Raw genomic sequence first — 19,341 nt, forward strand, 5'->3', positions numbered from 1 at the left:
TCATGCTCATGTATTGCGTGAAGGTTGAAAAAGTTTGAGATTATTTAAGTATGAAACAATTGCTTGGCTTGTCATCGGGGGTATAGAAGTTGGGAACATCTTTGTGTGACGAAAATGAAGCATAGCCTAACTAGATGATTTTGTAGGGATGAACTTTATTTTGCCATGTTATTTTGAGAAGACATAATTGCTTTGATTAGTATGCTTGAAGTATTATTATTTTTGTGTCAATATGAACTTTTGTTTTAAATCTTTCAGATCTGAATATTCATATCACAATTAAGATGATTTACATTGAAATTATGCCAAAGTATCACTCCGCATCAAAAATTCTTTTTTATCATTTACCTACTCGAGGACGAGTAGGAATTAAGCTTGGGGATGCTTGATACGTCTCCAACGTATCTATAATTTTTGATTGCTCCATGCTACTTTTATCTAATATTTTAGGCAATATTGGGCTTTATTATCCACTATTATATTATTTTTGGGACTAACCTATTAACCGAAGGCCCAGCGCAGATTTGCTGTTTTATGCCTATTTCAGTGTTTTGAGGAAAAGGAATATTAGACGAAGTCAAAACGGAACGTAATCAACTGGAGAAGTTAATTTTGGAAGGAAACCAACCTGATGGGCTTGGAGTGCATGCCAGGGGAGCCCCGGGCTGTCCATGAGGGTGGTGGGCGCCCCCCTGGGCGCGCCCCCTACCTCGTGAGCAACCCGGAGGTCCACCGACGTACCCTCTGGACCCATATATACCTACGTACCCTAAAACTTCCAGAACAGAAGATAGACCGGGATTTCCGCCACTACAAACCTCTGTAGCCACCAAAAACCAATCGGGGCCCTGTTCCGGCACCCTGTCGGAGGGGGATCCCATCATCGGAGGCCATCTTCATCATCCTGGTGCTATCCATGACGAGGAGGGAGTAGTCACCCTCGGGGCTGAGGGTATGTACCAGTAGCTATGTGTATGATCTCTCTCTCTCTCTCTCTCTCTCTCTCTCTCTCTCGTGTTCTCTCTCGTGTTCTCTATGGCACGATCTTGATGTATCCCGAGCTTTTCTATTGTAGTTGGATCTTATGATGTTTCTCCCCCTCTACTCTCTTGTGATGAATTAAGTTTCCCCTTTGAAGTTATCTTATCAGATTAAGTCTTTTATGAACACTTGATGTATGTCTTGCGTGGGATAACCGTGGTGACAATGGGTTATTCTATTGATCCACTTGATGTATGTTTTGGTGATCAACTTGCGGGTTTCGAGATACTTGGGAACCTATGCATAGGGGTTGGCACATGTTCTTGACTCTCCGGTAGTAGCTTTGGGGCACTCTTTGAAGTACTTTTATGTTGGTTGGATGAATCTGAGATTGTGTGATGCATATTGTATAATCATGCCCACGGATACTTGAGGTGACAATGGAGTATATAGGTGACATTAGGGTTTTGGTTGATTTGTATCTTAAGGTGTTATTCTAGTACGAACTCTTTTATAGATCGATCCGAAAGAATAGCTTTGTGGTGGTTTCGTACCCGACCATAATCTCTACGTTTGTTCTCCGCTATTAGTGGCTTTGGAGTGACTCTTTGTTGCATGTTGAGGGCTTGTCATATGTTCTATCTATGTTATTATTGTTGAGAGAACTTACACTAGTGAAAGTATGAACCCTAGGCCTTGTTTCCTACCATTGCAATACCGTTTACGCTCACTTTTATCGCTCGTTACCTTGCTGTTTTTATTATTTCAGATTAAAAAAACCTTTATCTACCATCTATTTTGCACTTGTATCTTCATCTCTTAGCCGAACTAGTGCACCTATACAATTTACCATTGTATTGGGTGTGTTGGGGACACATGAGACTTTTTGTTATTTGGTTGCAGGGTTGTTTGAGAGAGACCATCTTCATCCTACGCCTCCTACGGATTGATAAACCTTAGGTCATCCACTTGAGGGAAATTTGCTACTGTCCTACAAACCTGTGCACTTGCAGGCCCAACAACGTCTACAAGAAGAAGGTTGTGTAGTAGACATCAGGGAGCACCTCTGCGATTGTCATGATCGGTTCATCCGAGCCAGACCTCAGACTGGGTGAAGCCGAAAGCTAGCACTCTTACTGTTTTCAATAATGGTCGGCACACAGCGGAACTCATGAGTACAAGAAATATATTGCACAAGTCTCATAATAATAATGAGCAACCGAAGAAAGGTATCGGTGGGGGCACTATTTTCTTCGAAGATGCTTCTTACACTTTGTTAGTAATATAGCATAAGTTCCCTGAGCGCGCTTTGTCTGTTACAGCCTTATGGCCTGATTGCCTGGTTATTGGAAACACCGTCGATATTGTCGACAAGTGGAGTACATAACACTCTTCGGTCCTTGACCGAAGAGGGAGAAGCCGACGGTCGGTTAAGATGCATTCAAAGTTCGGGTGAACACAGATATGATATAAGTACTTCGGTACGCACAATCATTATAACATAAAATTCTTTTACCCAAGTCACTCGGGGGCTCTTAAATTTATGTGAGCTCTTTTATAATAAGTGTTCTTCTTCCTAGTCGCTGCAAAGTCTTTTTTCTATCACTCCTTTTTTCGACGCGAGTGTGTGGTCAATAGCCGAATTTCCCTCTCAAAGCCGCTAAAGTTTGCTAAAACTGGCCTAGCGAAAAGTACTCCGCCTTCGGGATAGGAGGTTGAAGCCGTAGGCTGACTCGCTTGTAGTCTTGAGATAGGATGTGTCATGTTAAAGCACGACAGAAGCACAATTTTTTTTCTCTAAGACCAATTTTCTGATTGGCACCGAACAATTAATCTAGTTCGGATGTCGAGTTTTTACTGATGTTTTTTGGTTTTCCAATCCTTTGGCACTTTTCAACTATTTGTGTGTTTTTCGCATAAGTCTCGCAGTGCAACGCCGGATACCTTTAGAGATTCGGCAAAAATTCTCGGATATTGCTATATATGCATCAGTTTCAAATTGTGTCTTCGGTCGATAGTTGGGTTGCCCGGCTCCTGTGCTTGCCTCCTACATTCCGCTTTGTTCGGTTAGGTGTGCAAAAGGAGAACCATTGCAATTGTGCTTCCAGCTCGCATGGTTAAGCACCTCGGTGGAGAAAGCCGAAAACTGACTGTCACAATAAGCATAAACTGGTCAGCGACCCGATGACTATGTTAAATGATGGGCCATTCATAACATTGGCCGAAGTGTTTACGGCTTGACCTCGGCTGTCGCCGAACACTAAGCGGGGGGCTACTTGCTGGCCTCCCAACTTTAAGCTCCTATGACTAAGTGAAAGTTATAAAGCCCGCATATCTGATTGCCTCGTTTCTGCCAACACAACCGCCTTCGGGCACCGAGACGTCGGCTAAGGGTTGTTCTATTATTTTGGAAACACCCTGCATAGCATCTACAATGCATAGAATCTACAAGGGGGTAGAAGCCGACGATGGGCCACTTTCAGATTATAAACGGTCGCAACAGAAGTGAAAATTTGGGTTCATCTAGACCATAGAGTTTGGAAGCTTTCCCCGAACTAAATCCTCAGTATTTTCCTCCCACATTGATCGGAGCTGAGGTTTCATGATCTTGCTTAGCATGACAACCCAAAGAAAGAAACCGATAGCGGGACTATTTTCTTTGGACGATGTTTCTTATGTTAAACAATAATATAACATGTCTCTCTGCATACCTTTGTTTATAAAACCGTATGGCCGGATCACCTTGTTTTTCGTAAATCTTTGCCCTCATAAAGTGGGACAAACACTCCCCGGCTACTGGCCGAGGAGGTTGAAGCCGATGGCCGGTCAACAAAGTTTTGTACAATGCGGATCCGAGCATTGATGATGTAAAGTACTTGGATACATAGCATCATTACACATAATTTGTGATTTTACTTTGGATAGCGATCCTTAATTCGGCCACCCGTGCCCACATTACGGCTCGGGGGCTACTGGGCTTTGTGCTTATTATTTACAAATATTAAAGGGGTATATCGATCCCCTGATCTGGTGTCGCCACCCGACCAGTGTCTCGGGGGCTACTGCATTGACAATCCAATGCAGAAAATTTAAAGTGCAATATAGTTTTCGAGGAGATTATTATCCTCGGGTTGGTCAGCCACACCCAACCTGAGTCTTGAGGACTTTGCACACCGCGTTTCTATTCCTAAGTATGCTGCCGAGCTAGGAATTGATCCTCAGGCTGATTTTATGAATCGACCTGAGTCTCAGGGGCTACTAGGGTCAGCGGTTGGATTTTTTTCCTTCAGGTGCATCCCGGATATTAGGCCAACACACACCTTGAGGACTACTGGCTATACATCTCGGCAGAGATTACATTGCATAATTTGGAATTAAATTCATAAAAATCAGCCCATGGCCGAGGTGGTGCACCACCTCGGATACAGTCCGGCGTTGGTGCTCGACTACAATAGACACCCCGGAAGCAGTTTGGCATAAAGCTCGGACGCTAGCGGCTGGCTCCGTAGAGGGCATTTCCGGCATTAAGCTCGGCTAAACTCCTTCAACTATTTTGAACCAAGATGATTTATGACACCTAGGATATAGTCCGGCGTTGGAGCTTGGACATAGTCCGGTGTTGGAGCTCGGATACAGTCCGACGTTGGAGCTCGGATACAGTTCGGCGTTGGAGCTCAGCTGTAACAATACTCCTTGGATACATTCCGGGGTAGAGCTCGGCTGTAAACAATACTCCTCGAATGCAATCCGTCGTTGGAGCCCGAGGACACTACCGCCCGGGAATAACTTCAAACCCGAGGTGTGGCATAATAATAACAAGGCATTGATAAAGGCCAGAAACTTAAAGGGGCTCCTCGGATACCTGACATGTAAACTCTTCGGATTTACTTCGTGATCCTCAAGATCGAAGATGAGAAGATTTGTTGAACCAGTTTTCAAGACCGACGACCGAAGATGAAGAACAGTTCGGAAGAATCGAGGAGCGTCCCCAACTTGAAGACCGGTTCAGGGGGCTACTGACGGTGTCCTAGACTAGGGGGTACTCACCACATCGTCTCCCGATCAGGTAGATTGGGCCGAGGACCCCCATGGCCGTTTACTCATGGGTCAGTTCGGACAGTTTCCGCATACAAGGAAGATTCCACAAGACTTGGTGATCAAGACAAGGACTCCTCCCCCTCCGGCGTATTCGGCTAGGACTCTTGTTACCCTAGGCCTATGGTACATTATATAAACCGAGGCTAGGCTAGTCGATAGACGATGACAACATTCATAATCATCATAGGCTAGCTTCTAGGGTTTAGCCTCTACGATCTCTTGGTAGATCAACTATTGTAACACCCATATCATCAATATCAATCAAGCAGGAAGTATGGTTTTACCTCCATCGAGAGGGCCCGAACCTGGGTAAACATTGTGTCCCTTGCCTCCTATTACCATTGGCCTTAGACGCACAGATCGGGACCCCCTACCCGAGATCCGCCGGTTTTGACACCGAGAACGACCCAGTTGATACCTACATGACTTAAAAAAGGAAACACGATAGCCTAGTGAACTAGTTACATACATAAGCAAATAGCCACTCTAAAAAAGCAAACATGTTAATGGGTTCTTAGATGAAATATTTTGGATAAAACAGATAATTACGACACATAGGCTAATGCATGAAACACTCGGATGATAAAGGTACTTAAACAGACAAAGTAGACCATCTAGATCTTCCTGGCATGCTTGATCACGACATTGCGGCTGCCCGTGTACGCCTCGGTTATGGGAAGCAGACACACCCTCATGTTGTAGATCCGCATGTACATGTCATACCATGTGTATGCGTCTGTGCCCGCCTAGCTAGCTGATGTAGGCTAGATTCAAAGATACCTCCCACGTGTTCAAGTCCTTTGTATCCACGTCTTCTTTTATGTTGGCGTAGCAGGGGTCAATGATGGCCGCAGCGAGGTCAACCATGGAGTCGTTCTCCTAACTGTTGACAATGATCTTGTATTGCTTCTGGATGTCGACGAGCTTGTTGCACTAGATGGCCGAATTGTAAACCACAGTGGCATTCTTCCTGCTCTCCACCATAGCGAAGGTGAAGTAAGCGGTGCCTATGAAATGGGCAAATACTCCAGAACATCTAATGGCCCTACAGTAGTGCTAGACTAGAACCTCGTCCTGGACGCATACCTGGGCGATGGCGATCTGCTGGTCCCTGTTAGGAGAAGGATGGATGGGCACAAGGTCTAGTCCTGCGACCTTGTGCTTCTCCTCCTATAGGTACTGCTTGAACTTGGAAAACAGAGCTTCACCGAGCCTGGATCCTTGGTGTACATCACATTCAACTTGGTGCTGCCATGATCTAAACGGCGAACTCAAAGGTGAACTCCTTGCCGAAGTCCATATCCAACAGGCTCACCCCTCAGATCGCCATTAGATTCTCTTCTCACATGGAGTTAATGTGGCAATTCTCATTTTGTGGGGATTGGGGGCAGGGGGAAGATGAAGACGATTGGTCTATAGAGGGGTACTGGGGGGCGGCAGCAACAGTTCGTTTTTCCAATCTTGGGGAACTGCAATCGCAAGTGAACGTACTAGGTAGGCGGCGGCAACAGTTATTTTTTCAACTATTGCACTACTGCAGGATGTTGCTAACACGACACTAAAATCAGAGACCCTTCGATGAAACTATGTGTGATGCATTAATCACAAACGATGATGTAAAAAACTGTCAAAAAGGATGCAAAACGTTTGCGATGGTGGATACATCAAACACGGTTCAGATTTTAGATGTGTGTGCAATGCGGGGCATACGGTTGATCCATCGGAACTGTTTGCAATGAGACAGAACAACAGAAATGGGCAGCCAGATCAAGGTGTGTGCGATATACGGCATATAGTTCACCCCGATAAACTATTTGTGATGAGGCAGAACAACAGAAACATGCAGCCAGATGAAGGTGTGTGCGATATACGACATACAGTTCACTCAGATGAACTGTTTTTTATTAGGCAACATAAAAGAAATGGTCAGCCCGATGAATGTGTGTGCGATATACGACATATAGTTCACTCGGATGAACTGTTTGCGTTGAGCCAACAGAACATAGACGGTTGAACTTAACAAGGCGTGTGTGATACGTGACAAACAGGTCTGCAATCGGAAATGTGTGAGAAGACGGATAACAACACAGATGATTCCTAACAAGCCATGTGTGTTGTGAGCAAACAATTGCTGGTATACACTTGTGAGTGATTGATGAAAACATCACCGATGGGTTCCATTGTTTAGTCCGTGTGCGATGTGATTTTCTCTGTCTGCACAACATCTATGCTCTGTCTACAGAGTATCAACATATATACTTCAAAAGACAACATTGCATAACCAAATTAATCATTCAATTACACAAGTGACTACACACATAACATTTCCACACACAAAAGTAAGCAATTACATGCATACTAAACTACAAGGAACTCAAATAACTACTCATAAACTCAAATAACTTTCATGGATATAAAAAGATATAACTAACCATAAACTCAAAGTTCATCAGATACCAACAAACACACCGCCAAAAGACTTACGTCATATGGATCTCCAAGAGATCATTGTATTGATAATCAAGAGAGAGAGAGAGGAAGCCATCTAGCTACTAACTACGGACCTGAAGGTCTACAAAGAACTACTCACGCATCATCAGAGAGGCACCAATGGAAGTGGTGAACCCCTTCGTGATGGTGTCTAGATTGGATCTCGTGGTTCTGGACTCTATGGTGGTTGGATGAAAATTCCATCGACTCCCCTAGGGTTTCTGGAATATTGGGGTACTTATAGAGCAAAGAGTCGGTCCAGGGGGCACCCGAGGTGGGCACAACCCACCAGGGCGCGCCTGGGCCTCCTGGCGTGCCTTGGTGGGTTGTCCCCTCCTCGGGACTCCCCTGAGGTGCAACCAGGGCCCATCTTCTTCCTTCTGGTCCATAAAAAATCATTGTAACTTGGCATGGCATTTGGACTCCATTTTGATATTGATTTCCTTCGATGTAAAAAACATGTAGAAAATAGCAACTAGCACTTGGCACTGTGCCAATAGGTTAGTACCAAAAATGATATAAAATGTCTATATAATGATTATAAAACATCCAAGATTGATAATAAAACAGCATGGAATAATCAAAAATTATAGATACATTGGAGATGTATCAGCATCCCCAAGCTTAACTCCTGCTCATCCTCGAGTAGGTAAGTGAGAAAAATAGAATTTTTGACGTGGAGTGCTGTTTATCATGTCATATCATATTATTTTCTTTATAGCATGGACATTTGGACTTTTATGTGATTCAAAGCAATAGTCTAGTTTTGACATAATAATTTAGATACTCAAGCATATCAACAAGCAACCATGTCTTTCCAAATATCAATTATAAACAAGTTATCCCCAGCCCATCATGCTCAAACATTGATCCATTCATGAAACACACTCAAATTCAAAAATAAAAATTGCATAAAGTAAAAGAAAGGCCCTTCGCAGATAGAAGTAGGGATTTGTAGAGGTGTCAGAGCTCAAAGAGAAAAAATAGAGATAAAAAACATTTTGGGAGGTGTATCCATCCCACCAACGAAAACGACTTGGAGCATCCCAACACTTTCCATGCTAGATATATCATAGGCGGTTCCCAAACAGAAAATAAAGTTTATTCCTTTTTTCCACCATAACTTTCACTTTCCATGGCTAGCCGTATCCACGGGTGCCCTCCATACCAACACTTTCCAAAGAATTTATTATTTGACAACAAAAAGTAAATTCATTTTTGCATTTTGAGACTGGGCATCCCTAATACATTTGCCTTACTCTTATGCAATGAGAAGTGAATAAACGCTCATCATGAGAATAACACATCTATCATGGAAAATATTAGCTATCCGTTACCGTTCCGCAAGCAAAACAAACACACAAAAGAGAGGTTTATTTTGAAAATTAGAGATGGCACATTTAAATTTGCTTAGAATGGCAAAAGAATACTGCATATAGGTAGATAATAGTGGACTCATGTGGGAAAACTAGTTTAAATGATTTTGGATGCACAAGTAGAGGTCATACTTGGTGCAAAATGAAGGCTAGCAAAAAGATTGAGAAGAGACCAACCAAGAAACGGATAATCTCATAAGCAAGCATTAAGCATAATTCACACCAAATAATGCACCACAAGTAGGATATAATTTTCATTGCATGATTATTGACTTTCGTGCATGCATCGGGAATCACAAACCTTAACACCAATATTCTTACTAGAGCATAATTACTCATCAACATAACTCTCATATCACGTCATCATATCTCAAAACTATTACTAAGAATGAAGTTTATTTTTTCCAATGATCTTCATGAAATATATTTTTTCTTTCTTTATCCTTCTTGGATATCTATCACTTTGGGACTAATTTTCATGTGTTGCTTTTCATAAGCTCAAACAAATATAAGTGAAGATCATGAGCATAACATATTTTCTTTCTCCCAAAATAATTTAGGTAAAGCAAGACAGAATTTCTTCAAGATTTTACTAACTCCTCAATTAAATCTAAGTGAAGCAAGAGAGCATTTCTTCAAAAATACTAAGCACACCGTGCTCAAAAAGATATAAGTGAAGCACTAGAGCAAGTCCATTGCTCATAAAAATTTAAGTGAAGCATAAAGAGCAATTCTAACAAGTCATGACATAATCTTGGCTCTCTCAAATAGGTGTGTCCAGCAAGGATTGATGACTTAAAATAGAAAATAAAACAAGCAAAGACACATATCATACAAGACGCTCCAAGCAAAACACATATCATGGGACGAATAAAAATATAGCCTCGAGTAAAATACCGATGGTCGTTAGAAGAAAGAGGGGATGCCACTCGGGGGCATCCCCAAGCTTAGTTGGTTGCTCATTCTTGGATCATAGCTTGGGATGCCGGGGCATCCCCAAGCTTAGGCTCTTCTATCCTTCTTTCATCCATCGTAAGATAACCCAAAACTTGAAAACTTCAATCACACAAAACTCAACAAAACCCTTGTGAGATCCGTTAGTAAAAGAAAGCAAACCACTACTATAAGTGTTGTGTCAAACCAATTATTATTTTGTTTTTGTATTATATCTATTGTATTCCGACTTTTCTATGGCAAAAACTCATCAAAGAAAATCATAGAGCCATCAAAATAAGCACACAACACAAAGAAAACAGAATCTGTCAAAACAGAACAGTATGTAGTAATCTGGAACTTTCGAATACTTCTGTAACTCCAAAAATTCTACCAAATTAGGAAGAGAAGCATAATTTGTGTATTAATCTTCTGAAACAGAATCAGGGCAAAATCTCTTTTCTGTGATTTACGATAATTATTTTCGTGAGCACAAAGTTTCTGTCTTTTTCAGCAAGATCAAACAACTATCACCCCAGAAGATCCTAAAGGATTTACTTGGCACAAACACTAATTAAAACACAAAAAACATAATCATAAAAGTAGCATAATTGTGCTAACACTCAAGAACAGAAAGCAAAAAGAAAAAATAAATTTTATTCATTGGTTTGCCTCCCAACAAGCGTTTTAGTTTTACGCCCTTAGCTAGGCATAAAGCAAGGATCTAAGTTTTGTCATCTTTTGTTCTAGATCCATAAGATGCCCTCATGATTGATTCATATGGTTGCCTAATTCTTGATCTAGGGAAGTGTTCCATTCCCTTCCTTAGTGGAAATTGAAATTTAATATTACCTTCTTTCATATCAATCACGGCACCAATAGTACACAAAAACGGTCTACCAAAAATAATTGTACAAGACGGATTGCAATCAATATCAAGAACAATAAAATCTATGGGCACATAATTTCTATTTGCAAGAATAAGAACATTATTAATTCTTCCCGTAGGCTTTTTAATAGTAGAATCTGCTAAGTGCAAATTTAAAGAGCACTCTTCAATATCGGTAAGACCAAGCACATCACATAAATATTTCGGAATTGTAGAAACACTAGCACCCAAGTCACACAAAGCAAAACACTCATAATTTTTAATCTTGACTATGATAGTAGGTTCCCATTCATCATGCAATTTTCTAGGAACTGAAATTTCCAATTCCAATTCTTCTTCAAAAGCTTTCATCATGGCATCAACAATATGTTTAGTAAAAGCTTTATTTTGTTCATAAGCATGGGGTGAATTTATCATGGATTGCAACAAATAAATACAATAAATCAAAGAGCAGCTATCATAATTAAAGTATTTGTAATCCAAAAGAGTGGGCACATCACTAGTTAAAGTTTTGACCTCTTCAAACCCAATTTTATCAATTTTCTCAACAAGATTTTCAACCTCCGAAATATTGGGACACCTTCTACCTAAAGTTGACTCTTCTATAGTCCCTTTTTCATCAATCTTAATTTTACTAAACAAGGAATCAATAGAATAAATGCCAATCATTTTAAGATCTTCATCACTTTTGCGAAACAAATCACTAGAAAAGGTTTTTTTCTAAAAATTCTCTTTTAGCTCTAAGCATAGCGGCTCTTTTCTTACTTTCATCCATAGAAACATAAAGAGCTTTAATTGATTCATCTACTTTAGGCACAAAAAATTTCATCTTTAGATTTTCCACATCATGAGCAATTCTATCAACACTTCTAGACAAATCATCAATCTTATTCAACTTTTCTTCTATGGAAGTGTTGAAAACCTTTTGTGTGTTGATAAATTCTTTAATATTGCTCTCAAGATCAGAGGTATTCCTATTATTATTGTAAGATTGATTTCCATAGGAATTACCATAATTATTATAGGAATTACTAGGAAAAGGCCTAGGATTAAAATTACCTCTATAAGCATTGTTGTTGAAATTATTGTTGGGGAACGTAGTAATTTCAAAAAAATTCCTACGCACACGCAAGATCATGGTGATGCATAGCAACGAGAGGGGAGAGTGTGTCCACGTACCCTCATAGACCGAAAGCGGAAGCATTAGCATAACGCGGTTGATGTAGTCGTACATCTTCACAATCCGACCGATCAAGTACCGAACGCACGACACCTCCGAGTTCTTGCACACGTTCAGCTCGATGACGTCCCTCAAACTCCGATCCAGCTGAGCTTTGAGGGAGAGTTCCGTCAGCACGACGGCATGGTGACGATGATGATGTTCTACCGACGCAGGGCTTCGCCTAAGCTCCACTACAATATTATCGAGGTGAACTATGATGGAGGGGGGCACCGCACATGGCTAAGAGATCTCAAGGATCAATTAGTGTGTCTCCAAGGGGTGCCCCCTCCCCGTATATAAAGGAGTGGAGGAGGGGGAGGGCCGGCCCTCTCTATGGCGCGCCCTAGGAGGAGTCCTACTCCCACCGAGAGTAGGATTCCCCCCCCCCTTCCAAGTAGTAGGAGTAGGAGTCAAGGAAAGGGGAGAGAGAAGAGAAGGAAGGAGGGGGCGCAGCCCCTCCCCCTAGTCCAATTCGGACTAGGCCTTGGGGGGCGCCCAGCCTCTCCTCTCTCTTTCCCCTAAAGCCCAATAAGGCCCATATACTCCCCGGCGAATTCCCGTAACTCTCCGGTACTCCAAAAATACCCGAATCACTCGGAACCTTTCTGATGTCCCAATATAGTCGTCCAATATATCGATTGTTATGTCTCGACCATTTCGAGACTCCTCGTCATGTCCCCGATCTCATCCGGGACTCCGAACTACCTTCGGTACATCAAAACACATAAACTCATAATATAACCGTCATCGAACTTTAAGCGTGCGGACCCTATGGGTTCGAGAACAATGTAGACATGACTGAGACACATCTCCGGTCAATAACCAATAGCGGAACCTAGATGCTCATATTGGTTCCCACATATTCTATGAAGATCTTTATCGGTCAAACCGCATAACAACATACATTGTTCCCTTTCTCATCGGTATGTTATTTGCCCGAGATTCGATCGTTGGTATCTCAATACCTAGTTCAATATCGTTACCGGCAAGTCTCTTTACTCGTTCGGTAATACATCATCCCGCAACTAACTCATTAGTTACAATGCTTGCAAGGCTTATAGTGATGTGCATTACAGAGTGGGCCCAGAGATACCTCTCCGACAATCGGAGTGACAAATCCTAATCTCGAAATATGCCAACCCAACAAGTACCTTCGGAGACACCTGTAGAGCACCTTTATAATCACCCAGTTACGTTCTGACGTTTGGTAGCACCCAAAGTGTTCCTCCGGTAAATGGGAGTTGCATAATCTCATAGTCATGGGAACATGTATAAGTCATGAAGAAAGCAATAGCAACATACTAAACGATCAAGTGCTAAGCTAACGGAATGGTTCAAGTCAATCACAACATTCTCCTAATGATGTGATCTCGTTAATCAAATGACAACTCATGTCTATGGTTAGGAAACATAACCATCTTTAATTAATGAGCTAGTCAAGTAGAGGCATACTAGTGACACTCTATTTGTTTATGTATTCACACATGTATTATGTTTCCGGTGAATAAAATTCTAGCATGAATAATAAACATTTATCATGATTTAAGGAAATAAATAATAACATTATTATTGCCTCTAGGGCATATTTCCTTCAGTCTCCCACTTGCACTAGAGTCAATAATCTAGTTCACATCACCATGTGAATTAATACCAATAGCTCACATCACCATGTGATTAACACCCATAGTTCACATCGTCATGTGACCAACACCCAAAGGGTTTACTAGAGTCAATAATCTAGTTCACATCGCTATGTGATTAACACCCAAAGAATACTAAGGTGTGATCATGTTTTGCTTGTGAGAGAAGTTTAGTCAATGGGTTTACCACATTCAGATCCATATGTATTTTGCAAATGTCTATGTTAACAATGCTCTGCACGGAGCTACTCTAGCTAATTGCTCCCACTTTCAATATGTATCCAGATTGAAATTTATTGTCATCTAGATCAGTGTCAAAATTTGCATCGACGTAACCCTTTACGACGAACCTTTTTGTCACCTCCATAATCGAGAAACATATCCTTATTCCCTTGCCAAAATTTTGACCGCTGTCCAGTGATCTACTCCTAGATCACTATTGTACTCCCTTGCCAAAATCAGTGTAGGGTATACAATAGATCTGGTACACAGCATGGCATACTTTATAGAACCTATGGCGAAGGCATAGGGAATGACTTTCATTCTCTTTCTATTTTCTACCGTGGTCGGGCTTTGAGTCTTACTCAATTTCACACCTTGTAACATAGGCAAGAACTCTTTCTTTGATTGTTCCATTTTGAACTACTTCAAAATCTTGTCAAGGTATGTACTCATTGAAAAACTTATCAAGCGTCTTGATCTGTCTCTATAGATCTTGATGCTCAATATGTAAGCAGCTTCACCGAGGTCTTTCTTTGGAAAACTCCTTTCAAACACTCCTTTATGCTTTGCAGAATAATTCTACATTATTTCTGATCAACAATATGTCATTCACATATACTTATCAGAAATGTTGTAGTGCTCCCACTCACTTTCTTGTAAATACAAGCTTCACCGCAAGTCTGTATAAAACTATATCCTTTGATCAACTTATCAAAGTGTATATTCCAACTCCGAGATGCTTGCACCAGTCCATAGATGGATCGCTGGATCTTGCATATTTTGTTTAGCACCTTTAGGATTGACAAAATCTTCTGGTTGCATCATATACAACTCTTCTTTAATAAATCCATTAAGGAATGCAGTTTTGTTTATCCATTTGGCAGATTTATAAAATGCGGCAATTGCTAACATGATTCGGATAGACTTAAGCATAGATACGAGTGAGAAATTCTCATCGTAGTCAACACCTTGAACTTGTCGAAAACCTTTTGCGACAATTCTAGCTTTGTAGATAGTAACACTACTATCAGCGTCCGTATTCCTCTGGAAGATCCATTTATTTTCTATGGCTTGCCGATCATCGGGCAAGTCCACCAAAGTCCACACTTTATTCACATACATGGATCTCATCTCAGATTTCATGGCCTTCAAGCCATTTCGCGGAATCTGGGCTCATCATCGCTTCCTCATAGTTCGTAGGTTCATCATGGTCTAGTAACATGACTTTCAGAACAGGATTACCGTACCACTCTGGTGCGGACTGTACTTTGGAAGACCTACGAGGTTCTGTAGTAACTTAATCTGAAGTTTCATGATCATCATCATTAGCTTCCTCACTAATTGGTGTATGAATCACTGGAACTGATTTCTGTAATGAACTACTTTCCAATTCGGGAGAAGGTACAATTACCTTATCAAGCTCTACTTTCCTCCCACTCACTTCTTTCGAGAGAAACTCCTTCTCTAGAAAGGATCCATCTTAGCAATGAATATTTTGCCTTCGGATCTGTGATAGAAGGTGTACCCAACAGTTTCCTTTGGGTATTCTATGAAGACGCACTTCTCCGATTTGGGTTCGAGCTTATCAGCTTGAAACTTTTTCACATAAGCATCGCAGCCCCAAACTTTAAGAAATGACAACTTTGGTTTCTTGCCAAACCACAGTTCATAAGGCGTCGTCTCAACAGATTTTGATGGTGCCCTATTTAAAGTGAATGTAGTTGTCTCTAATGTATAACCCCAAAACGATAGTGGTAAATCGGTAAGATACATCATAGATTGCTCCATATCCAATAAAGTGCGGTTACGACGTTCGGACACACCATTACGCTGTGGTGTTCCATGTGGCGTGAGTTGTGAAACTATTCCACATTGTTTTTAAATGAAGGCCAAACTCGTAACTCAAATATTCTCGTCTACGATCAGATTGTAGAAACTTTATTTTCTTGTTACGATGATTCTCCACTTCACTCTGAAATTCTTTGAAATTTTCAAATGTTTCAGACTTGTGCTTCATTAAGTAGATATACTCATATCTCTCAAATCATCTGTGAAGTTCAGAAAATAACGATACCCGCCATGAGCATCAACACTCATTGGACCGCATACATCGGTATGTATTATTTCCAACAAGTCCGTAGCTCATTCCATTGTTCCGGAGAATGGAGTTTTAGTCATCTTGCCCAAAAGGCACGGTTCGCAAGCATCAAATGATTCATAACCAAGTGATTCCAAAAGTCCATCTTTATGGAGTTTCTTCATGCGCTTTACACCAATATGACCTAAACGGCAGTGCGACAAATAAGTTGCACTATCATTATTAACTTTACATCTTTTGGCTTCAATATTATTAATATGTGTATTGCTACGATCGAGATTATATTCAATAAACCATTTATATTGAGTGTATGACCATAGAAGGTTTTATTCATGTAAATAGAACAACAATTATTCTTTGACTTAAATGAATAACTGTATTGCAATAAACATGATCCAATCATATTTATGCTCAACGCAAACACCAAATAACATTTATTTTAGGTTCAACACTAATCCCGAAAGTATAGGAAGTGTGCGATGCTGATCATATCAATCTTGGAACCACTTCCAACACACATCATAACTTCACCCTCAACTAGTCTCTGTTTATTCTGTAACTCATGTTTCGAGTTACTAATTTTTAGCAACCGAACTAGTATCAAATACTCAGGGGCTACTATAAACACTAGTAAGGTACACATCAATAACATGTATATCAAATATACCCTTTTTCACTTTGCCATCCTACTTATCCACCAAATATTCAGGGCATTTCCACTTCCAGTGACCATTTCCTTTGCAGTAGAAGCACTCAGTTTCAGGTTTTGGTCCAGCTTTGGGCTTCTTCGCGGGAGTGACAACTTGCTTGCCATTCTACTTGAAGTTACCTTTATTTCCCTTTGCCTTTTTCTTGAAACTAGTGATCTTGTCAATCATCAACACTTGATGTTCTTTCTTGATTTCTACCTTCGTCGATTTCAACATCACGACGAGCTCGGGAATCGCTTTCGTCTTCCCTTTCATACTATAGTTCATCACGAAGTTCTACTAACTTGGTGATGGTGACTAGATAACTCTGTCAATCACTATCTTATCTGGAAGATTAACTACCACTTGATTCAAGCAATTGTAGTACCTAGACAATCTGAGCACATGCTCACTAGTTGAGCAATTCTCCTCCATCTTTTAGCTATAGAACTTGTTGGAGACTTCATATCTCTCAACTTGGGTATTTGCTTGAAATATTAACTTCAACTCCTGGAACATCTCATATGGTCCATGACGTTCAAAACCTCTTTGAAGTCCCAATTCTAAGCCGTTAAGCATGGTGCACTAAACTATCAAGTAGCCATCATATTGAGCTAGCCAAACGTTCATAATGTCTGCATTTGCTCCTGCAATAGGTCTGTCACCTAGCGGTGCATCAAGGACATAATTCTTCTGTGCAGCAATGAGGATAAACCTCAGATCACGGACCCAGTCCGCATCATTGCTACTAAAATCTTTCAACATAGTTTTTCTCTAGGAACATATCAAAATAAACATAGGGAAGCAACAACACGAGCTATTGATCTACAACATAATTTGCAAAATACTATCAGGACTAAGTTCATGATAAATTAAAGTTCAATTAATCATATTACTTAAGAACTCCCACTTAGATAGACATCCCTCTAATCATCTAAGTGATCACGTTATCCAAATCAACTAAACCATGTCCGATCATCACGTGAGATGGAGTAGTTTTCAATGGTGAACATCACTATGTTGATCATATCGACTATATGATTCATGCTCGACCTTTCGGTCTCCAGTGTTCCGAGGCCATATGTGTATATGCTAGGCTCGTCAAGTTTAACCTGAGTATTCTGCGTGTACAACTGTTTTGCACCCATTGTATTTGAACATAGAGCCTATCACACCCGATCATCACATGGTGTCTCAGCACGAAGAACTTTCACGACGGTGCATACTCAGGGAGAACACTTATACCTTGAAATTTTAGTAAGGGGTCATCTTATAAAGCTACAGTTGAACTAAGCAAAAATAAGATGTATAAAAGATAATAATCACATGCAATCAAAAAAATGTGACATGATATGGCCATCATCATCTTGTGCCTTTGATCTCCATCTCCAAAGTACTGTCATGATCTCTATCATCATCGGCACGACACCATGGTCTCCATCATCTTGATCTATATCAATGTGTCGTCACATGGTCGTCTCATCAACTATTGCTCTAGCAACTATTCCTATCGCATAGCGATAAAGTAAAGCAATTATTTGGCGCTTGCATCTTATGCAATAAAGAGACAACCATAAGGCTTCTACCATTTGCCGATAACTTCAACAAAACATGATCATCTCATACAACAACTTATATCTCATCACGTCTTGACCATATCACATCACAGCATGCCCTGCAAAAACAAGTTAGACGTCCTCTACTTTGTTGTTGCAAGTTTTACGTGGCTGCTCGGGCTGAGCAAGAACCGTTCTTACCTACGCATCAAAACGACAATGATAGTTTGTCCAGTTAGTGTTGTTTTAACCTTCTCAAGGACCGGGCGTAGCCACACTCGGTTCAACTAAAGTTGGAGAAACTGACACCCGCTAGTCACCTGTGTGCAAAGCACGGCGGTAAAACCAGTCTTGTGTAAGCGTATGCGTAATGTCGGTCTGGGCCGCTTCATCCAACAATACCGCCGAACCAATGTATGACATGCCGGTAAGCAGTATGACTTGTATCGCCCACAACTCACTTGTGTTCTACTTGTGCATATAACATCTACGCATAAAACTGGCTCGGATGCCACTGTCGGGGAACGTAGTAACTTCACAAAATTTCCTACGCACACGCAAGATCATGGTGATGCATAGCAACGAGAGGGGAGAGTGTGTCCACGTACCCACATAGACCGAAAGCGGAAGCGTTAGCACGACGCGGTTTATGTAGTCGTACGTCTTCACAATCCGACCGATCAAGTACCGAACGCATGGCACCTCCGAGTTCTTGCACACATTCAGCTCGATGACGTCCCTCGAACTCCGATCTAGCCGAGCTTTGAGGGAGAGTTCCGTCAGCACGACGGCATGGTGACGATGATGATGTTCTACCGACGCAGGGCTTCACCTAAGCTCCGCTACGATATTATCGAGGTGAACTATGATGGAGGGGGGCACCGCACATGGCTAAGAGATCTCAAGGTTCAATTGTTGTTTCTCCAAGGGGTGCCCCCTCCCCGTATATAAAGGAGTGGGGGAGGGGGAGGGCCGGCCCTCTCTATGGCGTGCCCTAGGAGGAGTCCTACTCCCATCGGGAGTAGGATCCCCCCCCTTCCAAGTAGTAGGAGTAGGAGTCAAGGAAAGGGGAGAGAGAAGAGAAGGAAGGAGGGGCGCAGCCCCTCCCCCTAGTCCAATTCGGACTAGGCCTTGGGGGGGCGCCCAA

Source organism: Triticum dicoccoides, chromosome 6B (assembly GCF_002162155.2).
Source record: "Triticum dicoccoides isolate Atlit2015 ecotype Zavitan chromosome 6B, WEW_v2.0, whole genome shotgun sequence".
NCBI lineage: Eukaryota > Viridiplantae > Streptophyta > Magnoliopsida > Poales > Poaceae > Triticum > Triticum dicoccoides.